This window comes from Lissotriton helveticus, chromosome 10 (genome assembly GCF_964261635.1).
Source record: "Lissotriton helveticus chromosome 10, aLisHel1.1, whole genome shotgun sequence".
Classification (NCBI taxonomy): Eukaryota; Metazoa; Chordata; class Amphibia; order Caudata; family Salamandridae; genus Lissotriton; species Lissotriton helveticus.
The window spans coordinates 876,825,707-876,846,012 of NC_136071.1; positions in this window are offsets into that span (position 1 = coordinate 876,825,707).

A 20,306-nucleotide genomic window follows, 5' to 3' on the forward strand; every position below is an offset into this window, starting at 1 on the left:
TGTTGATCAGTAGCTATATGATTAACTATATGGGTTATTGATTGATTGTCCAAGTATTTGTATGGGAGACTGAGTGTGTGTGTGGCTGGCTGGGAGGTGTGTGACTCTGTGCAGATCAATGTGTACTTGTATCAATGATTGTATAAGAAAGTAAGTATGTGTTACTATATGTTTGAAAATGTAAGGTGCTCTATGTTTAACTGTATAGACAAGAAAATGGAAGTGTGATTGATTCTTTACAGGACTGACTAGGTGTGTGAGTAACTCCATGGATGAGTGGCAGAGTGTGAGTGTCTGTATAGGTGTATGAGTGCATATGATAGTGTTGTAAAGATGAGTGATTGTATGTATGAATGATTGTATGGGTGAATGAGTGAATGTGTGTGTAGACGTAGGAATCAGTGAGTACGTATGTAGTAACTAGTATTGGTGTGTCAATGGTTTCAAAAATTATACTCTGTATTTAACACTGGGTGAAACAGAGGTTATATTAAAATGTGAGGAGATGCATTGTATTGTCACATGAATGATATCATCAGTGATGTGGTCATTGATGTCAAATGAGATGTCATCAGTGATGTCATCAGTGATGTCATTTGAGATGTCATCAGTGATGTCATCAGTGATGTCACTGACCATGTCATGAATGATGTAATATGTGACATGATCAGCAGTGGATTGCGGGTGCGCAATATATAGTTAGTGCAACTAACTATATATGGAATTTCAATGGTTTTGTGTGAGTAAAATAAGGTTTTTTAAATGCTAATTCCTAACTATATATGGTCTATAACCTATGGTTTTTTCAGTGAATTTTCAAGGTTTTGTAAATGCTAATTCCTAACTATATATGGTCTATAACCTATGGTTTTTTAAGTGAATTTCAATGGTTTTTTAATAGCAAATATCATAAGCTGTCGAATGTCAAGTACGTGGTAAGTGAAAACATTTTCGTGTTTATGCACACTGATCTGCTTTGAATGGTGCCCCCCCCCCCTCATTTCTATTAGGAGTACTCTCTCTTTGCAGATAGTGAAAGGTAGTTAACGCAGGCCTTTGCCCCCGTTGTAATCCGTCGTGCCTGCTTCTCTCTCCATTTGATTGATTGTTATCCAAGTATTTACTGTTTTAGAATTAGTTCTCTTTGGTTCATTCTCTATTTACAAACAAACACAGAGTCGCAATACTCTGTTTAGTCTTTGCAGATAACGAAAAATCGTGTAAAAAAAAAGAAAAGGAATCGAGCAAAATCAGTAGGCCACTAATGGGATCTCTTTTTGACCTCGCTAAAATAGAAACATTAGGAACAACCCCTCATGACAAATACAAAACTAGTGAGATGAACTGAACTCCACACAATGATGGCTGCAAAACAGCTCGGCTCCGCCACCCACCCCGCCCAAAATAACGATAAAGAGCGGCTGCCATGATTGGTTGCGGAATGGCCACAACGGAGCTACGAAATGGTGCTGCTCTCATGCTAACCCCAGCTTCGGTCTGAAACATCCAGAAACACTGTAGACTACCAATTCGATCAGTTCCGGTAGCGCCCCAATGTAACCCGGTAGAGAAGAACTAGCCCTCCCCTCTTTGACTGATGGTTCTTGTTGCCTGTCCCTTCTGTTGTCATTTAACAGAACTATTTAGCCTGCTGAAAGGGGTTGTGTTTCGACCGCTGGTTGGTGGAGACATTTTGACTATATTCTGGACCTGCGTTGTCGCGTAATGCGTCATATGACGCGCCGCGTTAGCGCATCCGGAAGTCATCCGGGGCGCGCAGCGCGTAACGTAAGCATAACAAGTCATGTGACTTGTTAATAAAACTTTTCATTGGTTCATTTTACTTTTCTTATTCTAATGATGAAAGCCTTGGTCATATCACCTAAAAATTACGCTTTTAATTACTTCCGAACATTATTTTCTCTTAAATATATGTTATAATGTTCCAGGCTAATGTACTTTCCCGGAAATTTTACAACTGTCCTGCAAGTAAAATATATTCTTTTTTTGAGAAAAAGAGCGTTTCTTCGTCCCATGACGGAGCCGTTGAGCAAAAGAGGGTCGACCTGCTGTCTTAGTCGCCGATACGCCTGAATATGAGATTCTTATCGATCACTTTATGTTGCAGGAATAGAAAACACAACAGCCCTTGACCATTTATCTTTACTGCGTTCCTTCGTATTATACCTTTTACCCTTCATGTAATTGGTCTGCTTTATTTCACTTGCCTTTTACTGATTCTAAAACAGTGACTATTATTAAAAACTTTACCAATGTATACACTACTACCATGTTTTCTTTTAAAAACCTTTATTGTGAAAATTTCATTATACAAATACGAGCCTATAACCACGTGGGCCTGCCACGGAGCAAACTGTAATCGTATATGATGAATAGACATTTACACTGTAGAGGAACGTAACGGGCGGGCCATTAGGTTGCAAAAACTAAGGTGTCTAACAGCTACGGAATCGGTGGACGTACATTTTATAATTAAAATACGACAGGGCCAGTTACAATAAAATTATCTAGATATACATTTGCGGGCAAGTACCATGGGTGACGTTAATTCGAATTTTCAACAGTACAGTAATCAATAACACATCAGAACTTAATATCAATAGGGATGTCGAAATATTCAATCAATTCTCGTCCCCGCCTGCCATGTGCTTCAAAACTGCATACGTATCTCGTGATATCAAGGTTGAGCAACCAGTACACAACAAGGAGTTACGAGTCCCATTTATTCCGGCGCCATTTTGGGCAAGGACGGGCAGGTCCAGGATATAGTCAAAATGTCTCTACCAACCATCGACTATGATGATGTTCATATGCTGTATTTATTAGAGTAACACTCATCTGCCCACATGAAATTAATTTACCACAATCTAAACATGTCATTTTATTCTTTCCAAAGTTCTTCTAAATATTTGGGACCGTTTCCCTTGCCTCTGAAGCTCTCAGTGCCACTTCTTTAATGAATGTACTAGCAGGTCAGGGGTTCTCCTCCAAATCTCTCTTTTATGCAGCACTATAATTAATTGGTGCCACCTCTCCATATGACGATGCATGGTATAGTTACCACAACTATATATTTTTTCGGTTCCTCTGGAGAGTTCATCGTGGCAGATGAAGCGTGTAACATACCGGGCATTTACCTTTTTTTGCATGTACAGGAAAGGAAAAAAAAATCGAGCGTTCGAGTTCTTAGGTGTCCCAGGGCCATTTTAGTGGACCAGGCCCAAATCCAAAGAACAGCTATCTCACAGGCTAATGGGGCGACCCACGCCGAGTTTCAGCATTGTAGGATGACCACACAAGTACAGCAACTTGCTAGACATCACCTCGGTGCCATCCGGATCTCGGCGCCCCACTGCAGATGAAGTGCCTCTCAACTATGAAACCACCACGGTGACATCCGGATCTTGGCGCGTTGTGCTGCCTTCGGCCTATTCGCACATCGGTCCGCTACTGACGCCATCTCACAGGCTAATGGGGTGACCAACGCCGAGTTTCAGCATTGTAGGATGACCACACCAACTTGCTAGACATCACCTCGGTGCCATCCGAATCTTGGCATCTCAACGCCTAGTGGTATCTTCCATACAGAAAATATTGTTACGCTGCCTTTGGCCCCATTCGCACATCAGTCCGCAACTTAGACATCACCTCGATGCCATCCGGATCTTGGCATCTCAGCGCCTTGTGGTGTCAGTCAGAAAATATTGTTGCGCTGCCTTTGGCCCCATTCGCACATCAGTCCGCTACTGACACCATCTCACAGGCCAATAGGGCGCCCCACGCCGACTTTTACCATTGTACGATGGCCACACCAGTGGCACAACTTGCTAGACATCACCTCGGTGCCATCCGAATCTTGGCATCTCAACGCCTAGTGGTATCTTCCATACAGAAAATTTTGTTACGCTACCTTTGGCCCCATTCGCACATCGGTCCGCAACTTAGACATCACCTCGGTGCCATCCGGATCTTGGCATCTCAGCGCCTTGTGGTGTATTCTCTTCAGAAAATTTTGTTGAGCTGCCTTTGGCCCCATTCGCACATCGGTCCGCAACTTACACATCACCTCGGTGCCATCCGGATCTTGGCATCTCAGCACCTTGTGGTGTCTTCTACTCCGAAAATATAGTAGAAAATATTGTTGCGCTGCCTTTGGCCCCATTCACACATCAGTCCGCTACTGACACCATCTCACAGGCCAACAGGGCGCCCCACGCCGACTTTTACCATTGTACGATGGCCACACCAGTGCCACAACTTGCTAGACACCACCTCGGTGCCATCCGGATCTTGGCATCTCAGCGCCTTGTGGTGTCTTCTACTCCGGAAATATAGTAGAAAATATTGTTGCGCTGCCTTCGGCCCCATTCACACATCGGTCCGCTACTGACGCCATCTCACAGGCCAACGGGGCGCCCCACGCCGACTTTCAGCATTGTAGGATGGCCACACCAGTGCGGCAACTTACTAGACACCACCTCGGTGCCATCCGGATCTTGGCGCGTTGTGCTGCCTTCGGCCTATTCGCACATCGGTCCGCTACTGACGCAAACTCACAGGCCAACGGGGCGCCCCACGCCGACTTTCAGCATTGTTGGATGGCCACACCAGTGCGGCAACTTACTAGACACCACCTCGGTGCCATCCGGATCTTGGCGCGTTGTGCTGCCTTCGGCCTATTCGCACATCGGTCCGCTACTGACGCAAACTCACAGGCCAACGGGGCGCCCCACGCCGACTTTCAGCATTGTAGGATGGCCACACCAGTGCTGCAACTTGCTGGACACCACCTCGGTGCCATCCGGATCTTGGCGCGTTGTGTTGCCTTCGGCCTATTCGCACATCGGTCCGCTACTGACGCCGCCTCACGTGCCAACGTATTTTCTCCGCATTTTATACCCTATGCCGCATAACAGGTCATGTGACTTGTTTATAAAACTTTTCATTGGTTCATTTTACTTTTTGTTTCCTAATGATGGAAGGCATGATCATGTGACCTAAAAACAACACTTTTCATAGGATGAAAACTTTTTTTTTTTTCCCAAACGATGAAAGCCCCACCTTGTTTCTGGATGTTTCAGACTGAAACTGGCGTCAGCATGAGAGCACCACCATCTCGTAGCTCCGTCGTGGTCATTCCGCGAGCAATCATGGCAGCCGCTCCCCACAAGAAGCCTGCAGGAGTCGGAGCCCCCAAAACTTTTGATGAATTCTCAAGGCGGAGGGGACGCTTTCGAGAATGGGGTCCAAGACCTAGCAGACAAGCGTCCGATTTCCAAGGTGTCCCAGGGCCATTTCAGTGGACCAGGCCCAAAAAGGAAACAGCCTGCCGCCATTTTGAGAGTCCTGTGACAGCCGCCTATCGCTGCACCGCAAGAGTGGGCGCAACTCAGCTGAATTGCGGCTTTTGACACAGTGGACCAAAAACGGACGGAATGGCAACTGAAACGGTAAAGGGGCGCCCCACTACAACAGATGACACTCCACCTGGAGAGGCCCGTTCACGCCGCCTCCCCCGGGGCGCTCCACGCCGTTATTCGGAGCAGCATTGTAGGATACCAAAACCAGTGCGGCAACTTACTGGACATCACCTTGGTGCCATCGTTCTGCTGCCTTGGAACTATTCGCGCAACAGTTTGCTACTGATGACCCACCCCCCGCGACGCCCCATGCCGTTATTTGCTGGGTGGCAACTTACTAGACATCACTTTCGTGTCATCTAGATTTCGGCGCGTTCTGCTGCCTTGGAACTATTCGCACAACAGTTTGCTACTGATGACCCACCCCCCGCGACGCCCCACGCTGGAAATCTGGACGTTGTGCTGCGTTGGGACTATTCGCACAGCCGACCGCTACTTCGTTGTTTTTCCCTAAAAATGTTTATATGTTATTACTATTTTTGTTTTCTTGTATATATTTATAAATTATTAAAGTTTTATAATCTTACTACTTTGTCGGAGTGCTATATATTTTTAATGTGACACATAATTGTAAAAACTTTGATGTACAAACAGTCATCCCTGGAATCTTCCGCTTCAGGCTCGGTCCCCTCCCCAATCACAATACAGGATGGTTTTCAGATAATAGCAACGCTTCTGCTGTGACGGATCTCATCGAGTGTGGGCCTTGATCTACTATAACTCCTTTGAAGAGGGGTGATTCTTTACAGCTGTGGCCATAAACTACATCTGCAGGGCTAGCTGATAGCCTAGGACCGGCCTGGACAATCGGACACAGAGGAAAAGGAGTGTCAGAGGGTGCGGTAGTGAATAGGGCGAAAGGGAGGTGTCGGGCGGGCACAGGGTGTGATTCTCAGGGAACAGCAGCGCAGATGGGGGAGGTTTATTACCCATGCATAAGACAGAGAGCGGGGGTGACCACTGCCTGGGGGAGATGCTTGCGAGGGTGGGGAGCCATGCTAAGGATCGACAGCGTGCACAGAGTGGGTCTGGTCAAGGCATCTAAAATGGCTGCCGTGCACGACAAAAGTGTGGCATTTGAAAAAAGACAAGATGGCGCAGACAATGTTTTTCAACACTTCCTGATTTCCTTCGAATCGAACGTTAACAGACGTTGGGGCATATTACCAAAGTTAAGCGATATTTATCCCTAACGATGCTTAGCAACGATTTTTTTACCGTCAGAAATTATCGCAGATAAACCTTGCTATTATCAAGGTTTATCGGAAATACGATAAAAAACGACCGCAATGCATTAATATCGCTGAAAACTCAGCGATATTCATGCATTACCGAGCTAATGCTCTTAGCCATGTTATCCACCTCCCATTGGATAACATGGCTAAGAACTGCTCAGGGCAGGTGGTAGCTTTTGGAGATATTCGCCCTTATCTCGAATATTTCCAAAAGTTGATAATAGGAGATAGCGATGTTAGCGACTGTTTCCAGTCGCTAACATCTTGGCATGCCCACTTTGCATGTCATTAGTGATAAATATCACTCACATGCAAAGTGGGGCCCAAGATGGTCGCTATCTTCTACTAGCCGTCGCTAACTGGTGTTAGCAACAGCTAGGTAATACACATATAATTTTATCTCCGCGAAGCGGAGCGCTGTTACAGATATATATCTTGTTTCTGAACGTTAATTTCTCAAAATGCACTGAAGCACATATATTGAGACCTAGCAAAGGCACATCGGGCTACCAGTCCCTACAATTTTGCCAAGTTTCGTGCAAATCCATTCAGCTGTTCGATCCTACCGAGAGACAAGATGGCGGCCGCTACGGACTGTTTGGAATGTTTACAGACACCGGAGAGCCAATCAGCTTCGCTTCGCAAAGCTCCGTAACGCGAAAAGTACGCGAAGCGGTGCGCTGTTACAGATATATACCTTTTTTTGAACGTTAATTTCTCAAAATCCACTGGAGCACATATATTGAGATCTAGCAAAGGCACATCGGGCTACCAGTCCCTACAATTTTGCCAAGTTTCGTGCAAATCCATTCAGCTGTTCGATTATTATTATGTTTATTTTTTTTTGCCCCGCGGGGCCCTTTTAAAACCTCCACATCAAACCTAGGGGGTGAGCGACAATGTACTATGCCCCCTTATGGTCATTTGCCCCTTCGCTTTGGCCTCCTCTTGTCTCTCGATCCTACCGAGAGACAAGATGGCGGCCGCTACGGACTGTTTGGAATGTTGACAGACGCCGGAGAACCAATCAGCTTCGCTTCACAAAGCTCCGTTGCGCGAAAAGTACGCGTAGCGGAGCGCTGCCCAGTCCGCTGCTACAGATATATATCTTTTTTTGAACATTAATTTCTCAAAATCCACTGAAGCACATATATTGAGACCTACAAAAGGCACATCGGGCTACCAGTCCCTACAATTTTGCCAAGTTTCGTGCAAATCCATTCAGCCGTTCGGGCTAAAAGTGAGGCCAACCGCCCTATGGAAATTAACATGGGAAAAACGCGTTTTGGGACCCCCCTTTTTTCTCGGCCCCCCCTTGACGAACCCCCCCGAAATTTTCAGGGGCTGCTCAGAAACAAAATGTGCCATTTTCCTGAAAATTTCAGCCAATTCCGTCCACAAACGCCAAAGTTATTAGACATAGAATTTTCAAAAAACCCATAGAGAAAAAATCCTAACTATATATACCTACTGGCGACCGCCAGTAGGTAATATATATATATATATATATATATATATATATATATATATATATATATATATATATTTATATATATATATATATATATATATATATATATATATATTGTGACCAAGTGTATGTATACGTACATATATATTACCTACTGGCGGTCGCCAGTAGGTATATATAGTTAGGATTTTTTCCCTATGGGATTTTTGAAAATTCTATGTCTAATAACTTTGGCGTTTGTGGACGGAATTGGCTGAAATTTTCTGGAAAATGGAACATTTTGTTTCTGAGCAGCCCCTGGAAATTTGGGGGGGGTTCGTCAAGGGGGGGCCGAGAAAAAAGGGGGGTCCCAAAACGTGTTTTTAACATTGAGTTTTCCATAGGGCGGTCTGTCGCACTTTTAGCCCGAACGGCTGAATGGATTTGCACGAAACTTGGCAAAATTGTAGAGACTGGTAGCCCGATGTGCCTTTTGTAGGTCTCAATATATGTGCTCCAGTGGATTTTGAGAAATTAACGTTTAAAAAAAGATATATATCTGTAAGCGCGCTCCAGGCAGCGCTCCGGTCCGCGGACCTTAAGCGTACCGGAACTTCGCGTAGCGAAGCTGATTGGTTATCCGGCGTCTGTAAACATTCCAAACAGTCCGGAGCGGCCGCCATCTTGTCTCTCGGTAGGATTGAGAGACAAAAGGAGGCCAAAACAAAGGTGGAAATAACCATAAGGGGGCATAGTAGATCCTCCCTGACCCCTTAGGTTTAATGTGGAGGCTTTAAAAGGGCCCCGCGGGGCAAAAAAAAAAAAATTTTTTTTTTGTTTTTTTGCGTGGGTAGCGCCCGGTCCGCGAACCGGGAAGCGTTCTGGGCAGCGTACTGCAATGAAAAATGAATGATAGACTTTTCAAATGCTGTATGTTAATTGATTGTTGGTTTTGTTGATTATTTTTTATTTTTTTTTATTTTTTAAGCATTTTTTATTGTGTTTCATAATTTATTAAACTTTCTAACATTTCATTGTCAGAAATTTCATAATTATCATGGAATATACATTGTAGTCTCTGAGGTTGTAAAATGTCCTCATTTGCAAGGAGGTTATCTACTGCTTGTACACATTGCAGTAGTTCTTGGTCCCAAGTTTCATCCATAAATTCAATCTCATTTGGATCAATGATTTCTGTGTTGGACTCTGGAAGGACAATTTCAAATGAAATTTTTTGTTCGCTTTCCATTTTCCCTGAAATTTGCATAAAAAAAATATATATTAGTAGAGGTAGGGCACTGTTGGGATTAATTTTAGATAGGCAGTTTTTAACAGTGAATTTATCTTTGGGCAGTGTATAGTATCAGAGTGGAAGTAGGAATATAAAAAATTGTATCTAAATTTATAAGTACTACAGAGGGATAGTATATAACTAACAGAAAAAGTTTGCCATATTAACTTAAAGTGCACAATATACTTCAGTTTTAAAAATAACAACTTACCTTTAAAAAGAAGTTGAAGTTATTAATGAAAATCCTATTGAAATGTACACCAGGAAGTAGTAGTCAAAATGGCTGTGTTTCATTCTCTTCCTTTATATATATTCGGGTACATAACCAATCAAATGTCAGGTAAAAAAAGTAGAAAATGAAAGTAACATTTTAATTGGTTGTCAATTCCAACACTTCAGATGTGTTTTGTGAAGTAATTTACCTCACGGTATTTAGAGAGGTCTACAGGCTAAATGGCTAAATGGAATTCCAATCAAATTTGTGAAAATGGTAGGGATTGGTATGTAGTATGAGCTAATCTATATTTGGTGAAATTGTCTCAAGTGGCTTTTGTGTGAACTACTTTCCCACCTTTTTTGATGGTGCGCTTCCCAGGGAGCGACCCGGTACGCGAACCGTTGAGCGCCCCGGTTCGCGGACCTTAAGCGTTCCGGGAGTCCACCATTTTGTGTTTCGGTCGAATTAAGATACAAGATGGAGGGCAAATAATGTTCAGAATGGGTAGAAGGGGGCACGGTAGAGTTATCTTGACCCCTAGGTTTTCTGAGGGTGGCTGAGGAGGCTTATATGTGCGGAAAAAAAAACATTTTTAAAAAAAATTTCCCGAGGTTAGCTCCCGGTTCGCGTACCGGGTAGCGGCCCCGGTAGCGTATTTTGTTGAAAATTAGTGAAAAATGTTAGAGTTAAATAATAATTGTGAGTGATCAGATGTAGGGTAGCTCTGAGAAGAGCTTTTGGGTTTATGGTACATTTAGGTACTTATAAGTAGGTACCAATGCACATTCTTAAATTCAGAGTGAAAACTCTGTTGCCCTCATCTGAGAAGTGAACTCCATCTCCTCTGTAGATATCTTGCATGTAGTAACGCAAGTTATTGTTGTACAGGGAGCCCATTCCATGGTCTCTCATGTAAGCTGAAACAGATTTGTTTACATGCTTCCTCGACTTCTCAATTTGTGGACAAAATTGGTTTGACCACCTCCATTTCTGTCTTTGGCATATATTTGAATATACCAAGGCAGTCTGAGGAAAAAGTGCCATTAATTGCTCAAAGGTGTCCTTTAAAAGCATTTCCAGACCTACACCAGTCAAAGTGCCCAAGTCATTACCTCCACAGTGCACAATTAACAGGTCAGGTTTGGGCAAATGCATAAAGGTTTTCACCAATGGTATCAATTGGTGACATTTTAATCCTCTGTGGCCAAACCACTTAATTTCCACATCTTGTAAATTGAGGTTAGGTAAATTCCGGCTTTCAACGTACCTTTGAGCCCAGTGAATATAACTATGACCAACAATCCAGACAGAAAACATGGTGAGAGAAGGTTCTCCTGCAGTCAGATGAAGTGTGGCAATGAAATGGCAGTTGAAAAAATGAGAGTTTGAAATGAAAAAAACTGTGGAGTTTCTGTGTTCATGAAGCAGTAACAGTGATTGGTGGATTTTGATTGCTGAAAACAAAAAGTTAGGGTGCACGGATGTGTTCTTTGAAAGATGTATTTTGAGTGGTCAATAAAAAATCATTAAATGAAAGAATGCACTGGATATGCAGGTGCACTGAGAGTTCAGAGTTCAATTGCAACATTGTTGTGTGAACTTGCAAACAACAGAGTTCTTCCAGGAGGTGGTTGCCATGCAGATAAAGCAGAAAGGGCAGAGGGGGGATGGGTTTTCATTTGAAAAAAGTGAGGGAAGACTTTTGATTGGGTGACATGAGAGATATGTGTGAAGAATTACAGCATTTCTGTGCTTTTCATAGCTGCAGACTCTGGAGTGCATACCTTTTGCTCTGCTGCAGACAAATTGGTGTGTTTCTGAGACTGTTTTCAAACTCAAAGTATTTGCTAAGGTGAGAAAATATTTCTTTACTTTAGATAGAGAATAGTGTGCTTTAAGGAGAAAATTATGATTTATGTGGCGCAAATTGCTTGTAAATATGCTCTCACATGTGTATGGAAAATTTTGATTTTGAATGTTTGTGTTACATAGCCATGTTAAAAGTGACCCAACCATGCTGGAAAGGCAATCAAAAAATGCTTTCATGTGTTTTATTGACATTTTAAGTCATTTTCCCATGTGCAGTGTTTAGAAATTATGATTTGAAAATCGTTTTTGGGGAAAAGGAATTGTTTTTAAAATCATGACAAGGAGATAATGGTGTATACTTCTTTATAAGGCTATTGACTGTCCCTGATGTTATTTTTCTCATTTTAGTGTAAGACCTTTCTCTGTGGCGCAAATTGCTTGTAAATATGCTCCCACATGTGCATGGAAAATTTAGAGTTTGAATGTTTGTGTTACATAGCCATGTTAAAAGTGACCCAACCATGCAGGGAAGCCAATCAAAAAACGCATTTATGTGTCTTAAGGACAATTTAAGTAATTTTCCCATGTGTAGTGTTTTGAAATTATGATTTGAAAATCGTTTTTGAGGTAAAGGAATGTTGTTAAAATGTATGTGCGCCATATGCCCCCAAATTTCTTTTTCAGGGGTGCAGCAGGGTGTTCTTGAGATACCCCTGCACGCTTGAAAAAAATCCTATTTTGTGATGAGCTAATTGCTAATCACAAATTGCAACCTTCATTCCTATGAGCCTCCTAGCCCATGGAAATGAATGGTTAATTTGCAATTAGCAATTTGCTCATTGCAAATTAGGAATAGTAAAGAATTGCTATTTATTCCTTAAAATTTGCTATTTAGGAAATGCAAAATAGTTTGATGGTACATATGGTGGTTCATCTGTAACAAGATAAGAAGCTTAGGGATACATTTATGATGACTGGCGCAATAAAGTGCACATTACTTACTTCATTGGTAGGCCTTTACATGTATTATCTCCTCTGTATTCTTCATCAAGCGTAACTTTAATCTGCAATCCTGAGTAGGCCTCACCTTAAACAAACCTCTGGATAGGACACACTTTATTGTCATCCTGGATTAATCATTTAAAATGGTAGGGACAGATTTATGATAGGTGTATGCCTCTTTTGTGCCACTGTGCGTCACTTTTATGATGCAGCGGTGGTGCAAAAGATTTGCTATGAGGCGACAACATTACAAATTGATGCATTTAGGCAGATATGTCATGGTGTAAAAAAAACGTACCACATAAAACCCAAGCAGCAGTGATGCAAAAGATGCACCATGCCGTAAGACAGGCCTCACTTGGGGCCATATGTATGAAGGTAATTAGCATTTGCAAAGATCAAAATTCTACGAATTTCGGCCTTTGTGAATGTTAATTAGACAAATGGTATGTATCAAACAAGTTTGATGCAAAATAAGGAGTAGCAAAATTTGCTATTCCTTATTTTGCAATTGCACTGAAGGATTTGCAAATTTTGTGACTACGTGAATGCAATGTATCAAACAAAAACTATGTAAAAAATGACATTAAGGATTTGGAAACTATTGTGGTAAATTGGTGGTAATTTGTGAATTCTTTTCAAAAAGCTTTTTTTCAAAAAAACAAAAGGTGCCATATGACGCCAACACATGCCCTTAGGGCATGTATGTGTGCCATATGCCCCCAAATTTCTTTTTCAGGGGTGCAGCAGGGTGTTCTTGAGACACCCCTGCACCCTTGGAAAAATTCCTAATTTGTGATGAGCAAATTGGTAATCGCAAATTAAACCTTCATTCCTATGAGCCTCCTAGCCCATGGAAATGAATGGGTAACTTGCAATTAGCAATTTGCTCATCGCAAATTAGGAATGGTAAAGAATCGCTATTTATTCCTTAAAATTCGCTATTTAGGAAATGTAAAATATTTTGATGATACATATGGCAGTTCATCTCTAACAAGATAAGAAGCTTAGGGATACATTTATGATGACTGGCGCATAACCAGGGATGTGACAGTCATCCTGCGCCGCTGTTCCGCCACCCATGGTGTGCTGCATTTACAATGCGGCGCAGCATGGGGCAAAAATGGCACAGATGCGTGACGCATATGTGCCGTAAAGGTGGCGCATTGCTGGAGTTGTATTGCAAGTGCGATGCAGCTCCAGCAAGGCTCAGGGGTGCCGCATCTCCACAATGCTGCGTCAAGACCTATGCCAGCTTCAAGCAGGCGCAGGGTTTTGACGCAGCTTTCTCCTATCCGATTGTAAATGCGGCACACCATGGGTGGCAGAGCAGTGGTGCACGTTAACTGGTGCATGCCTGGGGATGTGCCATTTAATATAAATCTGCCCCTTTACATTTAAGTATGTGCAGGGGACACAGAGTCGGTGAGGCTTATCCAAGGTTAAGAAGAGATGAGTCCTGTTCAGTGAATAATTAGACATAGGCTTCACCTGCTCAGCATTGCTGGACATGGCTAAATAATAGCAGCTAAATGTTAATCTTGTTAAACAATTTTACTATTATAATCTCTGAGATTTGTCTCTTACTCTGCAACATCTCATTGTTGTTATCTTTCTTTAAAGATAAAGACAACCTCAACATGAGCGACAATCTGCAATCAGTTGATTTTGACCTCATCATTGAACTTGTAATTGAAACATCAGTGGATGTTGATCCTTTGGATGATTTAAATCCTGAGGATGAAGAAGAGCGTGATGAGGATGCAGATTTGTCCGAACTATATGATATAGGATGGGAAGCTGACCTGCTTGAGCCTTTGGAAATATAAACATTTATTTTTAAATTTTATAATTAATAAAAAGTAAAAAGGTAAACCGTTTAATTTAAAAATAAAGACACCTTCAAAAACAGGTTATGTGTAGTGTCTTCAATAAAATATTAAAATGTGTTCATAAAATTAGATCAGATTCACATATAAAATAGCATAGGTAACATAAATATAAATGTCATTTCTTTTCTGGTATTTTTGTATTGTAAGATTGCCAATGACTAAAAAATCTTCAAATTAAAATGTCAAGTAGTGTGTTAAGTTTTTGATCACTGTTACTGATTTACTGTTTGGTAATAATGTTTATTAACATTTTTTATTATATTTTTCCTCAGATTCAACTGCAGATCATTTCAAGATTTAACCATGCCTACAATACAAAGACAGATAAAGGCTGCAAAACGTCAAAGACAGCAGGTGAAAACAAAAACCCAGCAGTCCTCTAACAAAAAGATTTCTCAAGCCACGAAGAAAGCACCGGGTAAGAGCTCTAAATATTTCATAAGAAATATTTGTAATAAAAAAAATATTACTACAGAAAATGTTTCAGTCCATAACACGAGAAGGAAATCAAATGGAAAGAAAAGGACAATGAAAAATGTTACTGCTAGAGCAAGAGATAAATCTGTGCATGATAGTAGAAGGAAACAACAGTTTAGGGAGATTCGTAAACGAATGTTCCGCAACAGGATAATTGGCAATTTGTTAAAAAATATTAAGAAAGGTCAACAGAAACTAGTTTTTTATAAGAGAAAAAAAAAAGTTGAGAAAGTTATTGATCAGGCATTTGAAATTAAACGTAAGTTATTTATTTTGATAATCAATAGAATTAGGAAGCTAAACAAGGCAATTTTTGATTTCAAAAGAAATAGTAGATGGAAGAGAATAGTTAATCGTAGTAATTTTTGTGAAGTTTTTTCTGGAGAATGGATGCATAGTTCAAGCTGTGAGGCATTTTTTAATGAGGAGAGTTATTTCCAGGATAATGATTTGGTGCATGCAGTTGACACCAGTGGTCGTGCTTATGAAGTGAAAGATGGTTGTCCAGTATAAAAAGAAAAACTTGTGACAACAGAGGCAGAAGAGGTGTTAGGTAATGAGGTTTTAGGAAGACGTGCTAAGGGTCCTGTGTACACCTGGAAGTGTAGTAGTATTTGCAGTGTGCGACAGGATTCCATCAATTTGCTTTGTGATTTTGTACGGTCATTTAACAAAAAAAGTTTGAAGCAGAAAATGATGTTGTTGCAAGAATTAGATCCTTGCAGAGTAAGAGAAGTGACAGGTTTGCATGGTCATTCACTGGCTTGTCTTTCCAGGAGAGTATGCCAGAGTGTTTTTCATCATTTCAGGATGCTAGCAGTGCATCATAACAAAGTGAGGAAATTAGTTAGAATGTTGTATTATGCTAAGAGTCCAGCAATTATGCTGAAACAATTATGCGCTGCTCTTTTGCATGGTTCTGAAATAGATGTGAAGAATATGTGTGAAGAAATTGAGTTTTGTTACTTTGGAAGTAAAGAGGAGAATGTTGAAATTGAGCAAGAAGTAGAGGGTCATGTGGAAGATAGTGTACAGGTTTCCAGTACAGATAATTTCCAGAGGGAAATTGCGACGTTTGAGGTGAAATCAAGTGAGAGGCCTAATTTCACTTGTGTGTGTTGTCGACGCACTTATTATAAGAATCAGACTAAGTTAGTGGATTTATATGCAAAAAGTGAAAGGGAAAATAATAGTGAATGGAAGGATTTTGCAACATACTTGATGGTAGAAAATTGTTTTGATTTGGGATTGGATCAACGTGTGTGTACTTATTGTTGTAACAAATTAAAACAAAACCAGATGCCTGCTAGAGCAGTTCATAATAATCTGGAATTGGTTGAGATTCCTTCTGAATTGAAGGACTTAAATACTTATGAATCTATTTTGATTCAAAGTATCCATCCCTTTCAGGCTATTGTAAGAATGGAGCCAAAGACAGGGAAATTGCCTCCATCAGATTTACAGAGAGGATTAAAGGGAAGAGTTGTTTATTTGCCTCTAGATTTCAAGAAAAACATTAACACAATTGGAGTAGAAAAAGTGGAAGAGGAACCTCTGGTTATCTTAGTTAATGGGGTTCCGACAAAGAATAAGAAAATATGGCAAGATTTAGTAGATGTTAGGAAAGTTAAAAAGGCAACATTGTATTTGAAAAAAAATAATAAATACTATAAGAATGTATATGTTGCAGAAGAGGAAGTAAGTGAGGAAGAGGATAGCGATTTGTGTGCTGGTCAAATTGAGAAAGTAGAACCCTCTACTAGTGAAGAAATATATGAACATTATAGTGTTCATCCTTTGCATTCCAAGGAAGTCATGGGGAATGCTATTGAGTTGTTTCAAATGAAACAAGCCAAAGGGAGTCCCATTAGTGTTTGGGAGGAAAGTTTGGAAGCTCGGTGTTTCCCACAGCTTTTTCCAACAGGTCAGGGAGGAAGATATGATGAGCGACCTCATCAAATTCCTGCTTCTGAATACCGGACTTTGCGATTGTATGCAGGAGATGCTAGGTTTCGACAATGCATTCCTTATTTGTTTCATCTCCTGTTTGAAAGCGATCTGTCTGGACTGTCATATGCAGTGAACCACATCTTGAAAAGTGGTATACACATGCAAAACATCTCGGCAAGTGACTTTATGGATAAAGTCAATGTCCAAGATAGTATTTTGGATTCTCACCTGATTAATCTCATGGCGTGTCAGCGTGGTACTAATGAGTACTGGTACCGTCGTCATGGTGATTTAAAATGTATGCTGAGGAACTTAGGTACTCCCACATGGTTCCTCACTCTGAGCTGTGCCGAGTATGGCTGGGAAGACTTACTTGAATTTCTACGAGAGGCAAATGCTAATGTAGATAACATCGAATTCAAGACACCCGGAGAACTGTGCTCTTTGGATCCAGTCAATGTATGTAGGTACTTCAATCATAGATTTGAAGCTATGATGTCTTTCATCATGAATAAGAAGAATCCACCTCTTGGAGAGGTGTTGGATTTCTTCTGGAGAAAGGAGTACCAAGCAAGAGGTGCTCCTCATATACATATGTTGCTGTGGATCAAGGATGCACCTAAATTTGGAACGGATCCAGAAGACTCAGTGATGAGTTTCATCCAACAGTATTCTACGTGTGCTGTTCCAAACGCAAAGGAGAAGAAAAGCCTAAGAGAAAAAGTTCTGCGTTTCCAAAGCCATCGATGTGGAAAGTACTGCCGTCGTAAATTCCGAAACAAAGACAAGTTCTACACTAAATGTCGTTTCGGCTTTCCACGACCGGTGATTTCTAAAGGAAGAGTAAACAGTTTGATGTCTTCGTTGCGACACAATGTCATGAAGAAATCACCTAAAAACACTTACAATTTGAAGAGGAACGAAGAGTCCAAGTACATCAACGACTACAACCCGGTGATTTTGTCCATGTGGAATGCTAACATGGATATACAGTTTGTGGCTGATAACTGTATGGCTGTGGCGCGGTATGTGACGTCTTACATCACCAAAAAAGAGAAGACAGAATTGAAGGATATGTGGGAGGACATTTCCCATGAAAAGAGCCTCAGCAAGAAGTTGTACAGTTTCAGTCTGAAGATGTTGTCGCATCGAGAAATCGGAGCGTACGAATGTTCTGACCGGTTGTCTTCAGCAAGTCTCTATGCCAAGTCCAGGAGTATCGTTTGGGCGAGTCTTGGTCTTGCTGCAACGCGTAATCGAGTTCTCAAACCTGTGCGGGAAATTGAGTATTTGGCGGAAAAGGAGCCAAACAGTACCGACATTTTGAAGACAAACATGTTGGATACATATTATCCAAATCGAAGCAGTCACCTCGAGAATGTTTGTCTGTATGAGGTTCTGCAAAATTACATATTCAAGAGGAACATCAAAGAAGATACTGAGAAAGGAGTGTATGCTGTAATAGGAAGTGAGGGATGTCTGGTCAAGCAAAGAAAATGCCACTTGGTAAACCATCGAAAATTGAGTGGCGAATCTCCTGAAAAAAAGGAGTTTTTCTATTTAGCACTTTTGCAACTTTTCAAGCCTTGGCGTGCAGAAGAGGAACTGCTTGGAGATTTTCTCTGTTACGAAGACTCTTTCAATGTCGCCAAGGAGACCATAGAATGTCCTGCTTTTCCCAAATATGTAGAAATGTTGAATGCGGAAATTGAGCAGGAAGCAACGATTGCAAAACAGTTCTCAGGACAGTCAGAGTTCTGCTTCATTGAGTCAGGATCCACTAGGAGGACCTGTTATCGAAAATGAAGCTGCCACTGCTATGAATGAAGTGGAAAGAGCCATGGCACATGCTCAAGAGGATGCGGTTAACTTAGAAGAGTTGGAAAGGCAACTCAACGTTGAGCAGAGGAAAATATATGACGAAGTTACCATGCAAATTGATCATGGATTAAGTCATGATAAGAAAGAGTGCTCATGTACGTCGTTGAAGCCTGTCCGACTGTACGTGAGTGGAGAAGCGGGAACTGGAAAAAGTTTCCTCATTAAAGCAATTTCATGCTATTTGCAGGAAAGGACAGAGTCATCGCTGTCTTGTGTTGTCACTGCTCCAACTGGACTGGCAGCACATAATATTAAAGGGATTACTTTACATCGTTTACTGATGCTGCCAGTGGAGCATGACAACAAATTACAATATCATAAGCTATCTGGAGATGCTTGTTTTGAAGTTTCAAGAATCTTGAGGAAAATGAAACTTCTTATCATTGACGAAGTAAGCATGGTTTCCAATGTCATGCTTGCCTTTGTGCATTTGAGGATGCAAGAAGTTCTCAAAACAGAGTATGATGTGTTATTTGGTGGCAAACACATCATTGTTTTCGGAGATCTTTTGCAGCTGACACCAGTGAAAGGGCAACCTGTGTTCAAAATGCTCACGCATGAAGATACCAGGAAGTGCCTAGGCAGCATTGGCAACGTCAATATATGGTTAAACTTCAATTATGCTGAACTGCATGAAAATATGCGTCAGGCGAAGGATGAAGTTTACAAGACTATTCTACAAGATGTTAGAATTGGAAAAGTGACCGAGCATGGGAAAGAAGCTTTACATGCACGATTACTGTCAAATTTATATCCAGAACAAGATGTTGTGCCTGAGAATATTTTTCAGAAAATTACTGAGAAGAAATCTGGAATATGTTTGATGCCAACTCTTGCAGAATGTGCCAAATTTAACAACAAAATGTTGCATTTAGAAAAGCAAGAGATTGTGAAACTGGAAGCTATTGATAGAGTAGAGCATATGGGATCAACAATTATTTTGTCTGAGAATCTGAAAACAAAATTGGATTCATTAGAGAAGAGTATATCTAAAACTGCAGGTTTTGAAAAGACTCTGAATGTGTGCTTGAACTGCCGTATAATTTTAAGAAGGAATTTACATGTTGAAAGAGGTCTGGTAAATGGATCAATGGGTAATGTTGTTGATTTTGTGAAATACAGAAATAGAGATGGAATTGAATTTTTAAAAATTAAATTTGATGGCATTGAGGAAGTACAGCTAATTGCTCGTTGTTCTGCTAGATTTTTGCTTGTAAAAGACTTATATGTTCGCCGTAAACAGTTTCCTGTTTGCTTGGCATATGCGGTGACAATCCATAAATCGCAAGGTTTAAGTGTAGACAGTGCATTGGTGAATATTGGCAGTTCTGTGTTCAAGGAGGGTATGGCATATGTGGCATTGTCACGAGTTAGAACTTTATCGGGATTGTACTTGATTGAGTGTGATGTCACAAACATTTGTGCAGATCTAGATTGTGTTAAGGAATACAATAGGTTAAGAAGAGAGTATGCGCCACATTTGCCTCAGTTTCCTTTGTTTGAGAAACGTCTGGTAGGCCGGAAACGAAGAAATGAGAACAATACTGGGGAGGTTATAGCAAAAAGACAAAAAGTGAATGAACCTAAAATTACAAGCAGAAACAAAAAGGATTCTGTTGAAGATGTTGTTGGTTTTCAGTTTGAAAACAGTTCTGGTGTCA